Below are 19053 nucleotides of genomic sequence, written 5' to 3' on the forward strand. Positions count from 1 at the left end.
CCCATTGAGTTTAGCAACTCCCCGTCATGGTACCTCCTTAGCACATCTACCCATTTGTCAAAAACAACTTTTGTCGCGAGTAGAATGTTATGGATGCTGAGTGTGTCATTGACCCCCAGTGTTTTCGAGAGAAGACTCGAGAATTCCTGCAATGGAAATGGCGTGAGGCCACATGCTATGCCACATGCAACGAGGCTTACCTGCCAGGCACTAGTTGCTAGTGCACGTCCTTGTCCTGGTTTTTGTGGCTTCTTCAGTTGAACCCAGAGCTTCCGTGTTCGTGCCAATGTCTCGTGCAGACCCGATTTGTAGCACGTTTCTTGCTTGACATTCTGCGCGTGGGAGATGTATATGATAGATCGGAGGGGCGAGTTGCCTTTTATCAGGCGGACAACTCTTGTCTTGAAGACTTTCTTCACCTCCTTGCCCACCATAATATCCACAACTATCTGTTGCATCGCCAAGCTAGAATGCTGCTCGGAGACGGCATAGAACCGGATGTTCTGATCGTCCAACACCTTCCTATTGATCAAGTCTGGAAACCTCGTCTCGCCCTTCATTGTTCGGTAGTAGGGGATCATGTCTGCGATGTCGGGTGTTACTGGACTTGCCAGCATCTTCTGCTTCAGTTTCTCCACCCACTCATCAGATACTAGCCTGTGGTTGTATTTGCTTTGGATGTCGATACGGCTCATGTCGATTGTATATACTTTGTTGGAATAGTAACAAGTACTATTATCTGTGACGATTTTTGCTGCCTCTTCTTGCTCTTTCTGCTCTTTGCGGCTCTTCTTTTTGGTGGGTGTAGTGTTCGAACCCGAGGCAATGGCATCACCGAGTAGCTTCTTTTTTGGAGCAGCAGAGTCGGACGTCGGCTTGAGCTTGACCACCCTTTTCTGCTTCGGGGTAGTTTCCAGATCGACCCCCTTCCCCTTCGCTTCGTGAACTGGAGGCACTCTCAACAGCTCAATGTTGGAATATAGTTTTTGAACATCGCCGTAGGTGAGGTCCGTGGATTCCATGTGATCTTCATAGACCCGCACGTCTTTGAAATTGTGGGCCTCCTGGACAACCTCTCCCTAGCTCCCTCTAGGAATTCCTCATAGCCGCTGCCCCCCTCCGGGAAGCCGCTAGGATGTGCAAGGTGGATCTTAAAGGCGGATGCTGTCTCTACCACAAGTGCCAGTCCATATTCTTGCATGGAACTGCATGGATCGTCTGTCACTTGGATGAGGATCCCCATGCATTCTTTTCTCCCACCATCTGTGTTGTACAGCATCAGATCCTCGCCTTCCATCCCGAAAGTCCAACTGGTGAGCTCCTCCCCCTTCTCTGCATCCACATTGACAGTGGCTGGAAGAAGAACGCAATTCCTTGCCTGTTCAAAAATGCACAACAATTAGAGCTGACAGATGAAAAGCTAGCAGCTGGAAATAACGTGAGGCCACACGCCATTCACCACTGCATCAGATGTCTTGAGGCTGCATCCTAAGATGGCATGAGGCTACACGCCATCTGTAACCGGACTGCACTCGAGAGCCCAATCGGTGCATGCCAATGTTGCTACTGAATGGCATGTGGCCTCATGCCATTTTCTACTTGGCCTAAAAGACTTACCATTTAAAGCCGAATGGAGGCGTGATAATCGAGGCCAGACTTGCTGGCGAATGTGCACTATGTGTGCAGCGGATCGTAGCAGCAAGGCTACTCTGCCACTTACAGTTGGAGAGTGGCGCTGAAATCTCCCGGGATGCCAAGTGGGCTGCGTGTGGGTGGCAGAGTGGGCGGCGGAGTTGGCGGCGAAGTTAGAAACTGGGTGTGTCTTGAAGTGGACGCCGATGCACACGAGCGCGATGCGAGCGCGAGTGTGATGCAAGCGCGAGTGGACGCCGATGCACACGAGAAACCTGTAGAGAAGGTAGATGAGCGCGAATGTGAGCGTGATCGTGAGTGGGAGCGCGATGCGAGCGCGAGTACGAAGCAAAATGCAAAACCTAACCTCACACGCGCGAAATGTCACGACGGTTGGTAATCCCGCCATGTCATCATTCCTCGGACTTGGGCGCCACCATTAATTTCTGGATCGTCGCGCGCATGCATGCACGTGAAATCCAAAAGAAATCCACAACGTCATCATTCCTCAGATTGCATGCACGTGAAATCCAAAAGAAAGATCATGATTGGGATATCATTTAATACCCTTGCTATATTTATACCATGCATGATTGGATATTCCAAAGCATCTTGTATTTCCAAAAATGCCAGATGTTCAGCTAAATAAAGAATGGTATACAAAAAATCCCAAAAAATGCACCAAAAAATGCTCGGTGCCATCTGGCGTTATCTCTTGAATGGCGTGGGGCCGCATGCCATTTTCAGGGGCACATAGGAGTATATTCCTAGAATATTCTGACGCGCGAGATTTTTTTGAGTTTTTTGGAGATCCAACCGTTAGATCGCAACTAGATTTTACAGAATGGTATAGAATGTCTTTCTTGATGACCCTGCAAAGAAGCATCTCGATCGGACACCACATGAGACCACACAAGCCTTACAATGTTTCAGGGCCATTTGCTATAGATCCGACCGTTATTTTGCTCCAAGATTTTACAGTTTGGTGTGCATTGACCTTTCCATCGACACTGCAAAGGGACATCACAATCAGATGTTTGATCACAAGAAACTAACTTCACTAACTCTAGTTTCACCAAGATCTACGTAAGGAGTTATGAAATGAAAGGACCCTCTCTATTGAAATGTGTTTATGGTCCTAGGGGCATTGTGACATATCAAAGGATTTTGCATCAAGTTCTGTATTTGCATGTTTATCAAGCTACTGAATTGCTAAACCCTAAACCCTAAACCCTAAACATGTGGCAAATGCTGCATGAAGAAAGATGCCCTTTCTGGGCAAATGCTGTAAGAGGCAGATGCCGAGCAGATGTATCTCAGGCTAGCGAAGGGGACAAACGAAAGCTAGCTATAAACATGATGGGATGCAAATAGATTACTAGGCTAGTCCTGCAAAAATCAAAAACCATAATTGAAAACATTGAAAATGCAAAAAGAAAGGTTTATAATATTTTTGAATTTTAAGCAACCAAAGGAATGTTAGGGCATGTGTTTGTAAGTTTAAAAATGCCTCAACCACTTAAATTCCCAAGTAAATAAAGCTGTTTCTATTTTTGGTACAGGTAAACTTTATAGCGTGTGGGCTCATGCAATTTTGAACCCAAAAATGCACCTAAAAATGCTCGAGTAGCATTATTCTTTGAATGGCGTGTGGCCTTATATTGCCATAAATGGACGTACACACACAGCATAATTATTCCTTTACACGGCGAATAATCTTGGCGTGGATCGCTGATATGGCATGGCAAAGTTCGAATCACTGACATGGCACAACTGGATCAAGGCAAGGACATGATGTGACATGGTGTTGCGAGCGGCGCTACGAGTAGTTGCGGTGTTGCGAGCGGCACTGTCTTTGGTGTGGCTACCGCTTCCTCTTGATATTCGGCACTTGTGCTTCCTGGTATGTTCACCATGGAATGGCTTAGGACCACATTTAGAAATGGCATGAGGCCACATGCCATCTTGGGCCCTTGCAATTTCATGGCTAGCGTATTGTCATGTATGTTTTTACTTGCCTACAGCTGTGTGTATATCAAGATGGCATGAGGCCTCATGCCAATTTTGTGAATGCGAAATTTCACGTGGGTGTCAATAGCATGTTTGAATAATGGCATGTGGCCTCATGCTATTGAGGTTGTTTGGTATGTTATGATTTAGGCCATTCTCCAATCATTTTTTGTATGGTCTTAACTTCTTTTTTGCACTTTCAGAATGGCCTTCACGGTTGGGGAAAAGGTTTACATTTTGAATGGTGGGAAAAGAGTTGCAAAAGGGACCCTTGTGTCTATGGATCGGAACTTTGTTATACACTGTCAAAGGCTTGGGGAAGGCAATGCTGCTGTATCAATAGAGACTGTCTTCGATGGGAATGTGGTTGCTATTGAACGAGGAGAGATGGTCGTCGGGGTAAATGTTGTTGTTGCCTTGAAAAATCTTCAGAAGAAAGCAGATGTTGGGGACAGCGCAAGTGCGACGCATGTTCCCTCCGTGGATCTTAAGAACCGTGCTACATGGATTCAGGCAAAAGTGTTTCTAAACAACCCCGAGGGGGAGGTGGTAGCTGAGGGCTTAGCCACAGTTGTCGATCCAAGAGATGCGGTTGCTAATCAAGAATTGGGCTGGGATGATATTGGAGTTGCGATTTTAGAGGTTGTTGACACAGAAGAAAACAGTCTGACTATTGGAAGCATTGTGCGGTGGAAATTGAGGCACTTAGTGTTTGAGAATGTGAAGGATTCACAATCAAACACCACTACAACTGATGACAGAACATCTCTTCATGGGAAAAGAAAGTACACCTTCCTAAAGCGCAGCCAAAGGGATCTGAGCAACGAACCGAAAAGGCAGAAAATGGCGATGGAGGTTCAAATGGTCTCGACAGTTGCTTGTTGCAAGAGGAGGTGCTGTCAACATGCTGATTGGGATGCTATTGAAGAGGAGAAAGCAAGATACAAGACATTGTCCTGGAAGGCAGCTCGCAATTTTGTGTATGAGGCATTACGGTCATCTGTTGATGCTTCAGAACATCAGGTGGGGGGCATGGTCTTCCAGAGGGGTTTGGTCTGCAAGAAGGCATGGAGAATCATTTATGGAGTCCCTCGAACCACATTCTACACAATCAAAACTGAGTTCGAGGAACAAAGGGTTCAACAGGCAGTCCATGGGAACGACGGTACGCACAAAACCAGGGGTCATGTTGTATATGGAGAGGCAATCTTCAAGAGGTTTGTCGAGACATGTAGCGAGCAGCAACCACATAAAACCCGCCTCTTGGAAGATGGAACACGAGACACCCAACGAGTTCTCCCTTCCATGTATACCAAGGGGGCCATATTGGAAGATGTGAATCGGGAACTCCAGAGTAATGGCTACAGGAAGCTGAGCCAATCTAGATTTAGTAGATTGTGGAGCAACAGGTTCAAGGATGTGAGTATAGGAAAGTACTCCAGCTTTTCAAAGTGTGACGAGTGCACTGCTATCAAAATGGCTTTGTCGAAGAATTCTTGCAGCGCTCAAGAGCGAGAGACGTTGGTTAGAAGGCGGCTCGACCACAACATCGAGCAGAGAAGCTGCAGGACTGCATATTATCATAACAGGATTCTCTCCATGGAGAGACCTGACTCTTACCTCTGCATCATCCACGACAAAATGGACCAGAAAAAGACGTGCTTACCTCGACTCAATCCTGCCCCCAAGGCAATCTCTTCATCCATGCAGCTGCCTGTGTCTCTGTTTGGCATAATCGCTCATGGGCATGGTGCCCAGAACTATGGGAACTTCTTTGTACCTCTATGTGCAAACATGATGATTGCGTCCCTAGCAAAACACTTAAGGTCTCTGCAAAGTGCGCAGACTGAGCTGAACGGCCAACCCTTGCATAAGGCCCTTGTCAATCGAACCCCATACAGGGTTCAGCTGGAGGAGGAGCAAAGGCTTGCAGTATCGCGTGGGGCCCCATGCCATCCCAGTGAATATGTTGGCCGTCAGATTGTAGGGTTATCACGTGAGGCCTCATGCCATTCCGACGAGGCTGGTCGCCCGGTGAATGCACAGCCTCATCCAAACGAAGCAGAATCTCAAGGAAGTTCTTGCGGCCGATGTGGCCTTCCACCCCATCTTCTGCTCCAAACAGACAATGCTGGCAGTGAGAACAAAAACATGTACGTCTTCGCGTACTTGGCGATGCTTGTTGCCAAAGGCATATTTGAAACGGTTACACTTGGCTTTCTCATGGTTGGGCACACTCATGAAGACGTCGATGCCATGTTCAGTCACCTGGCAGAGTCCCTCCGGCGATCCAATGTCCTCACCCTCCCACAACTCTACGATGAATTCCAAAATTGCATCAAAGGCACTGTTGAAGCTGCACTTCTGACAGAGGTTCCAGACTTTAAGGGGTTTGTAAGAGGCTACATCAGGGATGGATCCGAAACGCTGATTGGCCACTCCAAGCCTCTTCAGTTTCATTTCAGCATGCGTGACAGTGCTCCAATGATGAGGTACAAGATGAGAGAATGGGACACAGTGTGGCTGCCAGTGGACGGCATTGAACTCTTCAAGAGAGATCCCATAACTGGGGAACCTATGATTCCTCAGGGTTCCCCACGGCCGATGCACCCGGATGGACTCAAAGACCAGGAAAGTATAGTGGCCGGGATTAGACAGCATATTGCCTTCTGGAAGAGGGGGTTGGTGTTTGGTGGAGAATCCTATTTTCAGAGGTGCAAGCCTTTGCTCGAATACTGGGAGAAGATTATATCTGCTATCCAAAATGGGCCGGTTGTATATGAAGAATTGGAAGAGTCCTTTTGGCCAGAACCCAGAGCACCAGATAGTAGCGGAACAATGTCCTCTGGAAATGCAGTGACAGATAACGATGTTGAGGATCACTATTGTGGGCCGAGGAACAAGAAGCCGGATTCAGCATTCAATCCAGTACAGGTCTGCAAAGGAATGGTCGTGCTTGTCAGACCCAGTAATAAAAAACAAATGATATGGGTGGGGCGCTGCATCACTGATGCAGAGGAGGACGCGGAAACTAACTCCTTCAATGTAACTGTGGAGTGGTTCAAGCCAAGTTCCGGATATACGAAGGATTGCCTAGAAAAGAGATAGGTGCTGAATCCAAGGGATCCCAGCATGAGCATATCGGTGGATAATGTTGTGCATGGTTGGATGCGGAAGCAGAGTGCCACCATCACCTTGCCAGACCATGCAAGAGATGCAGCAAGAGCATTCATAACTCGGGTTCAAGGTGAGATTCATTAATATTCCTTTACAAAGTTTCTAATGTATTTTATTTCAAGGTGAACAATCCGAATCTGAATCAGAGGAGGCTTGATATAGTGTGTGAGGTAAAACAAAGATGATGTGACATATGCATTTACCAATCACACGTGCATAAATCTAATAATATGGCGTGTGGCCCATATTAATGGCACATAAACCCATATTGTGGGCTTACGTGCTTTATGTACCATCATTCCCTTGCAGCGTGTGTGTTGGTTTCCTTTTATAACACAACGAACTCCATATTTTAGGGTGAAGAGCGTTCTCATGGCAAGCACAAAATTTGTAAGTGAGGCAGAAAAGGAGACGGAGAAGGAGATAGGTGAAGATGTAGAATATATAAGTCTTCCAAACTTCCCGTACTATACTCCAGGTGATCATTTTTCTGAACAAACGGCAACATTAACAACTATCGAGAACGCCCCAGTAACGTCAGAGACAACAATCCAAAGCAAAACAACTGACCCGGAGAAGGATGATAGTACCGCTGAGAGTACCAAAAAGGAGGTGTCCACTAGCGCTTAGGCTTATAATGGCGTGTGCCCTCATGCCATTTACTTGATCACCAAATACCTTTTTCCCTTTGCACTAGTATATCTTAATACCGGTCTGAGAAATAGAATGGCATGTGCCCTCAGGCCTTTTACTAAATCACCTTTGAAAGAAATGCAAGCCTCTATGTTGTAAAAAAAAGGTACTAGAGAAATTCCTTAATAATATGAATGTTATTTAGTTTCATGAAAATACACTAAGGGTCAAATGAGTTAAATGACTTCTCCAGACTAGCAATGCCTCTTGCTACACCTTCACAATTAGATTCATTAGAAAAAGATAACATTGAATAATATCTAAATGTTCTCACCATTAAGTTATATGTCTGGCTAATAGGAATGACGTTCATCTTGGAAAGCTCACCACACGCTCAATGAACAAACAAATAGTGTGTGCGCGCATGCCATCGCTCTTCTTTAGCTTCAGATTCGGCTTGTTCACCTTGACAATGAGATTTATTATACAACTAGATGGACTCAGTCTGGACACAAAGCCACCGCGCTAGTCACCATGCCCCAGATATGTCTAGCCCCTGGACAAAAAACATATAATTTCACGTCATTTTCAAATACTTGAAAATTTGTACCTAGTCCCATTTTACTGAATAAATCCCACTTTAACGAAATAGAGCTTTCTTGGATTAAGAGTCATTCTTTCTTTAGAATGGAAAATTTTCCACAAATTTTCTTAGGCTTTTCTGATGGCTGATCTGTTGATCATTTTGCCCAAAAACCATTCCGTTTTCGTAAGCCACTACAAACTAGTGAAGGGGTTGGAGTTGACTTTGGTTAGCTTAAACCTTAGTAGGTAGTTTATATAATGTAGCCCGAAAGGGATGCTACCTTTTGGAGCTAAGGCAATTGAGTTGAATAAAGTCTAGAGTTAGTGTAGAAAAGTGGCCATTGCACTTTTCTAAGAAAGGTGACCCTTGTGCCTTTCTTCTGTAGTGTTATGCTTGGTGGCAGGTTGCACCTTGCAATTTGTTAGACTCTATGAGAGTAGTGAGCTCTCACTGATCTTGACTTGGACTTGGTGGCCCTGCGCCTTGGCTGAGGATAGTGATGTCCAACTTGGTTGTTTGAAGTTGAGATGTTGGTACCTGTACTATAGCTTTGTCTAAGTGGAGGTTGTATACCGATATGAGTCCATCTCATGGTCTTCACTTTAGCTTCGACTAAGTGTTAGTTATGTATAGCTAGCCTCTTCAAAGGCATGCTTAGAGCTATTGACTAGACGTGTTGGTGAGCTTATTACAGTTGAGTTGGATTCGAGTGGTCATTTAGTTTATGCTTGTCAATGAACCTTTATCTTGTATCTGGGGTATTACGTTCATGTTGGACAAGTATATAACTTGATGGCGCAAGTTTAGTGTTTAGGTCTTGTGAAGGCAAGTTGAAAGGTGATTGTTAGTTGCTTTGCGACTGGTGATTACTTGTAGACTTTGTCAAGGACTTTTGACACTTGCTTCACTCGGTAATAATTTAGCAGTGATGGGTTTGCTTTACTGAATGGTGTTGCGGAGGATCATGTCATTAGGCTTACATAGGCTTTCCATGTTGGCATATCAATTCTACCTTTGTTGATATCATTTGGTTACATTTAGTTTGTGGTGTTGGATTTCATTGAGTCTTGGCAAGTGTGAGTTAGTTGTAGTCTCGACAAGATTGTTTAATAAGGGTTGAGCTCTAGCTTTTCCTTGAAAAGTGATTCAGTTGTGGACTATGCTAACTCTACAAGTGGAAGAGTTAGTGATCGATATTGGAAAGTTTGAATCATTATTGGGTTTGAGTTGGAATATATCGATCATTGATGATTCTTCTTGTGCTTGTTATGAAGTGAGTTACGTCTTACTATAGATGGATTCATGGAGGATCGTTTGGTGATCACTTGTCGAACATAACTTCGTTATGCTTGGCTTTTGGATTGATGCAAACGTGCTCTTCATTAGCTTTGCATTATGAAGTTCGGCTTATGGATGTGTTAAGGAAGATATTGTGGGTTGCACTATGATTTCTTCTTTAACATTGAAGTTAGTTCATACAAAGCTTGTGATCATTATTAGGCAAGACTTGGCTATAAGCTTCTTCAAGCTTTTGGTTCCTTGAGTTTTCATGCTTATGGTGCATTTGTTATAAGTTGTTGGGGAAGACATTTTAGCTCATTAGCTTCAATGTTGAAGTTAGTATTTGCATGTGGCAATCATCTAGGATAATTGATTATTCTTGTTTGAAGTTTTGCTTAATTATTGTTGATAAAGAATGATTTGCCATTCTTTGCAATGGTGGATTCCTTCTTTAATGATGATTTTGCATATTTTCTTTTGATGGGATGATTGATGATCTTTCATGATGGTTAGTTGTTCTTTTTGATGGTTTATGGCTTTTCGCAATATCACATGTTCTTTGTGGTTTGCCTTGAATTGGTCTCTTGGGTTTGAGACATCAGTAGGATATTGTTGACACTTGCTTAAGCGACTCTAGTTCCTTGGTATTATTGACTGGGATCTATATAGATTAGCTAGTGCAATAATTGGCATGAACGAGTGTTTGTTAGCCATGCAACATTCATTCTATTCTGTTGATTATTGCTTGAGTTAACTCTGATAGATTGAGGTGTTATTACTTTTGGGTGATACATTCGCGAGCATTTTGTTTGCCAGTCAATGATACTTTGTGTTCTTTGAGTTATTTTTCGTAAGTTGTTTAGCATACTATCTACCATCTTTAGTAATTAAGTTTTATCATTGAGTTTTTTGCTGATACACTTGCTATTGAGTTTTGTTGGATGGTGATTCCTATGTTTACCAATTATGATGATCTTGGTGGTTGCTATACTATAATACTAGTTTATCAGATGATAACTTACTTGGAATACTTTTGTGTTCTAATCTAAGCTTTACTCATTGATACTTCAGTCTCTTAAATATCATTGTCTCTGACTTTGATATTGTCCATCTATTGATCTTGGAACTTGGGCCAGTATAGGCAGACTGGCTTCGGCACTTCGTGTGTATGGTGAAATCTCTAGTCATAGAGTAGCTACTGTCGACTAGTCACATTACCCGCCTCTCTGTCGATGTTCCTTATTCCGTTAAAAGGGTGTGACCGTGTAAACAACTCTAACTGCCTGTTTACAGTAGTATATCTAAACCTTACCGACGGGTTTGGTTTCTTTGTTTAGGAGGGTTGGGGCCTCTGGCTTCTCTCTCTATGTCCCTGTGGGCAGGGGCGTATCACACTTTTGTAAGCTAGGTGACTCCCAGAGCAGCAAGGGTGGCTGACTCCGTTGGTCATTTCCTTGTCAGCGACGGCCGGAAGGTGTCTGAGCTGATAGTGCATCCGCGTTAGACAAAGAGGTTGCCTCCTAACTCATTTAAGTTGGTGCATTTCTCACATAATGTGAATACCGTGAACTTTTTGGGAGTTGTTTCCTTGGCGGTATTCTAGACTCGAGTATGCATCGACGAGGACGTCGATCTTCCCTAGGGGGGGAGAGTGTCACGAATGTGACTTCGGGTATTGAAAATTACCTGTCGGCCAGTCCTTACGGATACTCTTACCTTACTACCACGATGGCAGGAGGTCGGTATTGCTGAACCCTTTATCAGTCCCTCTTGTTCAAGTGTTAGTAAATTGGACTTTGCATCTGTACTTGGCCAGATGAGCATAAGGACGGAATTCCTAAGTGTCTATTCAGCCAAGCATACTTGGCCTGGCTTTTTAGTTCTCTTTTTCTTTGTCTTGCACTGGCTTGATAAGAACCCTCGTGTATTAAGATTGGTCCCTCAATATCACTACATGATAGCTTACTGTGTCTGTACCTTTATGTTAGTCTCATTTCGGTCTCAAATGCTATTTATGCAAAGTGTTCAGATTTACTCATTTGGCATATCTACGGAATGTAGAGATTGTCCTGAACACAACAGTGTTCGTCCCTTGCCCAAATTCACAATTTAGGGACATTCCATATTTAGTAAGTTTTGAGCTTGTCCCAGAGACTAACTCCTGATACTAAGGGAGGCTTGGGGTGAAAGCCCAAAGAGTGTGTTCCTCAAGGGGGGGGGGGGGGGGGGGGCTATGGGGGGTTCCAAATGTATAGTAGGGATAGTGGGTAGGTTGGGCATGGCCAACCAACCTGAGGCATAGTCTAGCTCCCGCTTGCGTGTTTGTCCTTGTTTTGCATCTGGCTTGGGTCTAAGCCCAAGTTCCATTCCATGCTAGCTGGTGGAGTACCCATGTCCTCGCATTAGGCCACCGGTATGCCGAAATAGCGCCAGACTTTGTTTGGCTCCGTTTTGCGTGCTGGTCCTGGCATTGGGATGCTGGTTACTCTAGGACTGTTCCAAGTCGCTCCAGATTCCTATCCCTTCACTCTTTGGGCTTCATGCTCAAGAGTTGCTCCGTGGTTCGGTTCCACCACTCTTTGGCTTCATGCTTGGGAGTTTGGCACTGTTCCTTCATTCAGTGGCCCAAGGCCTTAAACCTCGGGTTCCTATGGACACGTGGCATGGACACGTGGCATCTGTCTCGTGGCACAAAGAGGGTTCAGGTTTCGCTTCGTAGTGTTATCCTATGGTAAATCACCATAGAATAAAGGGTCAAAACCACGTGCACTACAACATCATTGCACTTGCAAAGGAGTAAATAGTTAAATAGAAGGTAGAGAGTATACAATTATCATTCAAGACCTTTTTATGTCTAGACTTTACGAAGTGTAAGGAACATAGGAATGCATATGCTTCTTACAAGCATATTGTGAGACACAAAATCCTAGGCCCCAAAGTGGAGCCGGAGGGGCGCCACGTGGTAGTGGCCGAAGCGAAAGCCAAACGAGCGTAACACATTTGGACTAAAAGCTCCGCCTTGAAAGGTCGAGAGCGGGAGTGGAACTCCCAACAAAGGGCTCGAGGAACAAGCATAAAGAGAGCAATAAGCGAGGCTCCAAAAAGGGACCCGAGATGGAGTCCGAGATGGACCCGAGATGAAGCCCGAGATGGAGTCCGAGATGGACCCGAGATGGAGTCCGAGATGGAGTCTGAGATGGAGTCCAAGATGGACCCGAGATGGAGTCCAAGATGGAGTCCGAGATGGAGTTTGAGATGGATCCGAGATAGAGTCCGAGATGGACCCGAGATGGAGTCCGAGATGGACCCGAGATAGAGTCCAAGATGGAGTCCGAGATGGAGTCCAAGATGGACCCGAGATGGACCCGAGATGGGACCCGAGATGGACCCGAGATGGACCCGAGATGGAGTCCAAAGTCGAGACCGGGACTGAGACCGAGACCGGGACCGAGACCAAGACCGAGATCGGGACCGAGACCGGGACCGAGGCCGAGGCCGAGTCCGAGTCCGAGTCCGAGGCCGAGTCCGAGTTCGAGTCTGAGAGGGTGAAAGCCCAAAGCGTTCGTCTCCCAGACCCTGGGGGGTTTGGTGAGCTCCAAAAGTATAGTAGGGGGAGGACTGCAGTGGAGCCAGTTTGGCCAGGAAAGGCTAGTTTGGCCCAGGAAGGCCGGACCCAATGTTGGGTGATGAGCTGCCCACTGGGAAGTCCAAGACTAGAGTGAACACGGACCGACAAGCGGGGTAGCTTGGTGAAGTGTTCAAGAGCCGGCTCTAGTTCCCCCGGGAGATCGACTGGCTGGGTGGCACTACCTACTTGGATACCTGTCGTGGCTCAACGGAACCTCACTCTAAGCCCATGGCTAGAACACCTAAAAGCGAAAGGCGGGGAAAGTACCCATGAGGCTTGCGTAAGGCCACGGTGTTCCGAAATGTTGTCCCAAAGTCCCAGACTATGGAAAGGAAGAGGAGTAGCCCTCTGGTGTGGTGACAAAGGACACGGTCACCCAGTGAGGAAGTCCCAGAGGACAGTTGGACTTAGAGGTCGGGCCTGCGGGCCTTGATCCAGTGGCAGTGTTGGTGAACACGGCCATCGACAAAGAGGGACTTGGTGGGGACCGGAAAAGAGATATTGGGGAAGGTTATTCCCTAAGTCTACGAGCATCCTAAGGATGCTAAAGAGTGGATCTGGGATGATCACTCATCGATGGATGGCCTAGTCTATGAAAGACAGGATTGTAATGTAGGTGGTGTTGGACCACCGGTGTGACCAAGGTGAATAGGTATGGCCTCAGCGTAACGGGCCGATATGTCGGTGGTACCTTGGGGTGTCGATCATGGGATCGGACACGTGGAGCACTTAGACCAAGTGCAAAGGTTGAGTGGCAGGGATGCCATTCTCGGGGCTAGCAAGCCCCAAGTCCTAACTGGGACTTGTGGAGGTTGTGAATGAGACTCCTCCAAGTGGTCGGAGGTGTGGTTAAGTGACTAAAGTAAAATGGAAAAATTAGTCGCTTACACATATATATTACATCTTCATCAACACCTTACACTAGGAATCTAAAATAGACAATCACATACACTATACAAGCCTTAGTATTGTTGAATCATATAAGACTTTTGGAGCCAACTAGAATTTCCAAGATTATTGATGTTTATTCTCTATCAATAATATAAACTTATTATAATTTATATAATTAATAAAAATAACATATTTTTTATTTGATATACTTAAGAGTGTTTTTTTTCACAATATTGCTCATAATACTTTGTATCTCTATTTTTGTTTTTACCATCTCAAAAAATATTTCATGGTAGTTTTTCAGGTGCATGGTGTTGTAGTGTATCACAAGAGCATATGTACTATTATACTGATCGTCAACTTGTTTTCACTAAAGCCAATAAACATAAAAAGCATTTCTTGAATGTCATAAAATTACAATTTTCTAAAATAAGTAGGAGAGCATTCTTTTTCGTTATACCCTCTATCATTGTTTTTATCTCCAACTTGTGATATCCAAAATGGAGTCCGAGATGGAGTCTGAGATGGAATCCGATATGGATTCGAAATGGACCCAATATGAACCTGAGATGGAGTCCAAGATGGACCCGAGATGGAGTCCAATAAGGACCTAAGATAGAGTCTGAGATAGAATTAGAGATGGACCTGAGATGGAATCTGAGATGGACCTAAAATGGAGTTTGAGATGGACCTGAGATGGAATCTGAGATGGAGTTTGAGATGAACCCGAGATGGAGTTTGAGGTGGACCAAGATGGAATCCGAGGTTGAGTTTGAGGTCGAGGCCGAGACTGAGACTGAGACTGAGACCAAGTTCGAGACTAAGACTGAGTCTAAGACTGAGACTGAGATCAAGACCAAGTCCAAGTCTGAGTCCAAGTTTAAGTCTGAGGGTGAAAGCCCAAAGCGATCATCTCTCAGACCCTAGGGGGTTTGGTGAGCTCCAAAAATATAGTCAGTGGAGCCAGTTTGGCCAGGAAAGGTTAGTGTGACGAAAGAAGGCTATACCCACGTGGTGGGTAATGATATAATCACTAAGGAGTCCAAGGCTAGAGTGAACATGGACAGACAAGTGGAGTAACTTAGTGAAGTGTTCAAGAGTTGACTTTAACTCCCCTAGAGATTAAATGGTTAATGCTCTCAATTCAAGTGTGGATGGCACTACCTACTTGAATATCTAGTGTGGCTCATCGAAACCTCTCTCTAGCCACATGACTAGGGCACCCAAAGGCGGAAGGTGGGGAGAGTACCCATGAGGCTTGCATAGAGCCACAGTGTTTCGAAAGTTCCAATGCCATCCCAAAGTCTCGGACTGTGGAAAGGAAGAAGAATAATCTTTTTATGTAGTGATTAAAGATACGGTCACATGGTGAGGAAGTCCTAGAGGTCAGTGGGACTTAGTGGTTAGGCCTTCAAGCTTTGACCCAATAGCAGTGTTAGCGAGCATGGTCGTGGATAAGGACTTGGTGGGAACTGAAGAAAGGACATTGAGGAAGAGTGTTCCCTTTGTCTTCAAGCATTTTAAAGATGTTAATGTGTGGTCATGGGATGACTTTATGGACAAATAGCCCAATCTTTGAGAGATGGGACTGTGATGTAGGTGGTGTTGGACCACTGATGTGACAAAGTGAATGGGCATGGCTTTAGCATAACAAATTGATATGTTCATAATACCTTTGGGTTAGTCATGGGATTAGACATATGGAGCACTTGAACCAAATGCAAAGGTTGAATGGCATAAATGCCATTTTCGGGGTTAATATATCCCCAAGTTGGGAATAATACTTATGAAGGTGATAAGTGAGATTCTTCCATGTGGTCAAAAGTGGGGTTAAATGACTAAAGTAAAATAAAAAATATAGTCACTTACAGTATATTACTACATTTACAAATAAGTATATAGTCAAAATAAAAGGTGGAAAGTACATAATTGTTATTCAAGAGTTTCCTTCTTTTATATATTTAAACTACCAAGCATAAGGAATATAGGAAGGCATATTCTGATTACAAACATATATATTAGATCTTTATCAACACCTTATACTAGAATTTTAAAGTGGATATTTATATACATCATGCAATCCTTACTATTGCTAAATTATAAAAGACTTTTAGAGCTAATTAGATTTTTCAAGAGTATTGATGTTTATTTTCAACTAATAATATAAAATTTTTATACTTTATATAATTTATTAAAAAGCATACTTTCCAATTCATATACTTGTGAGAGTTTTCCTTTTGGAATACTGCCTATAACACTCATATGTCTCTATTTCTATCTTTACCATCTCAAAAAAAAATTCATAATAGTCTTTGGGGGTGAAATATTATAATATGTTATGAAAGCATATATATTGTTATACTAATTGTTCCCATTATTTCCACTAGAAGATAAAAAAAATAGAGCATTTTTTAAAAGTCATGGAATTGCAATTCTCTAAAATAAGTAAAAGGACATTTTTCCTATACCTAGGTTGTTGTACCTTTTGTTATTGCATCTATCTTAAACTTATATTTATTATCCTTTTTTCCTTTTTTTTGTATGATTTAATTGTATTATGCAATGGAATAGCTATTGCAACTTCTGACCCTTAAATTACTACACTGGGAAGAAAAATTGCAATGTAAACTCCTATCCAATGTTGGATCTAAGAACTCTTTGATATTAAATGTAAACTCCTAAATTTGTACTTTCTAGGAGGTCACTTAATTTAGTACTATTCAAACTTAAAGACTCTTAACCCCAACTATCTCAAGACTCTTAACCAATTGGAAAAATAGGTACACTCTTAGTTATGGGCTCTTTCTCTTTATATTTAAACCTTTATAAATTATACTTCGAATCATTCCTTTTGGTTATTTACATGCAAAAGTTAATATTACCAACACCAGAACTCATGAATATTTGTGTATATTTCTCTTTTAATGAGATTATAAATAAAAATCTATAAATTTTAGACATTATATTATGACAAACCCCTCAAAAATATATTTTAGGAAAGAACCAAGTCTCTCTTTTATATGTAACAAGTTTACATTAATAATTTGTTTTCTTTCAAACAGTTATAAAAGAATCTTATTTCAAATTTATTAATATTTAAATCATGATAAATATAATATTTAAAAGTTAGAAAACAAATAGTATAGATTTAAGAAAGTAATAAAGTTATTTTTTGTGCAAAAAAAATCTTATTTTATATTATATTCTAACAAACCTCCATATTATGGCATATAATAAATATTTAAATTCTTGGATAAGAAGTGTCATCCAGAAAAATTTTATCTATATAAAGTGTAGAGAGTTGTAAAAATATTAGGTTCACTATAAACCTTAATTTTATGAATTTATAATGTTTGTATAATACTATAATTGAAAATTGAGCTCAACTCGTAAGCTTAAATCTTCATCTTGTGAACTCAAGAATGGCTTGCACTCTTTGTGATGAAATGGTGAATAGTTGATAAATCTTATTTTGGCTCATTCATATATAAGTGTAACGCATATGATCATGGAATAAGATTTGGATATATTGTTACTGTGAATCTTTGGAACTTTAGAGGATAAATGGGGATAAAATAGCCACTAAAGGCTTTTTTATCAAGCAATTGCCCCTTTTCTAGTTGGCTTAAGGGGAGAGAGATAAAGTGTGTTATATGTGGTATCGGAACAAATGGTACAGGTTCGATTCCTATTGATTAGTGGCTAATTAAAAATATAATATACCCTTGAGCAAAGTATATTTCTACCCAAGCTCTATTTCGTTAAAGTGGGATTTATTCAGTAAAATGGGACTAGGTACAAATTTTCAAGTATTTGAAAATGACGTGAAATTATATGTTTTTTGTCCAGGGGCTAGACATATCTGGGGCATGGTGACTAGCGCGGTGACCTTATGTCCAGACTGAGTCCATCTAGTTGTATAATAAATCTCATTGTCAAGGTGAACAAGCCGAATCTGAAGCTAAAGAAGAGCGATGGCATGCGCGCACACACTATTTGTTTGTTCATTGAGCGTGTGGTGAGCTTTCCAAGATGAACATCATTCCTATTAGCCAGACATATAACTTAATGGTGAGAACATTTAGATATTATTCAATGTTATCTTTTTCTAACGAATCTAATTGTGAAGGTGTAGCAAGAGGCATTGCTAGTCTGGAGAAGTCATTTAACTCATTTGACCCTTAGTGTATTTTCATGAAACTAAATAACATTCATATTATTAAGGAATTTCTCTAGTACCTTTTTTTTACGACATAGAGGCTTGCATTTCTTTCAAAGGTGATTTAGTAAAAGGCCTGAGGGCACATGCCATTCTATTTCTCAGACCGGTATTAAGATATACTAGTGCAAAGGGAAAAAGGTATTTGGTGATCAAGTAAATGGCATGAGGGCACACGCCATTATAAGCCTAAGCGCTAGTGGACACCTCCTTTTTGGTACTCTCAGCGGTACTATCATCCTTCTCCGGGTCAGTTGTTTTGCTTTGGATTGTTGTCTCTGACGTTACTGGGGCGTTCTCGATAGTTGTTAATGTTGCCGTTTGTTCAGAAAAATGATCACCTGGAGTATAGTACGGGGAGTTTGGAAGACTTATATATTCTACATCTTCACCTATCTCCTTCTCCGTCTCCTTTTCTGCCTCACTTACAGATTTTGTGCTTGCCATGAGAACGCTCTTCACCCTAAAATATGGAGTTCGTTGTGTTATAAAAGGAAACCAACACACACGCTGCAAGGGAATGATGGTACATAAAGCACGTAAGCCCACAATATGGGTTTATGTGCCATTAATATGGGCCACACGCCATATTATTAGATTTATGCACGTGTGATTGGTAAATGCATATGTCACATCATCTTTGTTTTACCTCACACACTATATCAAGCCTCCTCTGATTCAGATTCGGATTGTTCACCTTGAAATAAAATACATTAGAAACTTTGTAAAGGAATATTAATGAATCTCACCTTGAACCCGAGTTATGAATGCTCTTGCTGCATCTCTTGCATGGTCTGGCAAGGTGATGGTGGCACTCTGCTTCCGCATCCAACCATGCACAACATTATCCACCGATATGCTCATGCTGGGATCCCTTGGATTCAGCACCTATCTCTTTTCTAGGCAATCCTTCGTATATCCGGAACTTGGCTTGAACCACTCCACAGTTACATTGAAGGAGTTAGTTTCCGCGTCCTCCTCTGCATCAGTGATGCA

The sequence above is a fragment of the Selaginella moellendorffii genome, unplaced genomic scaffold, assembly GCF_000143415.4.
Source record: "Selaginella moellendorffii unplaced genomic scaffold, v1.0 SELMOscaffold_137, whole genome shotgun sequence".
In the NCBI taxonomy this organism is placed as follows: Eukaryota; Viridiplantae; Streptophyta; class Lycopodiopsida; order Selaginellales; family Selaginellaceae; genus Selaginella; species Selaginella moellendorffii.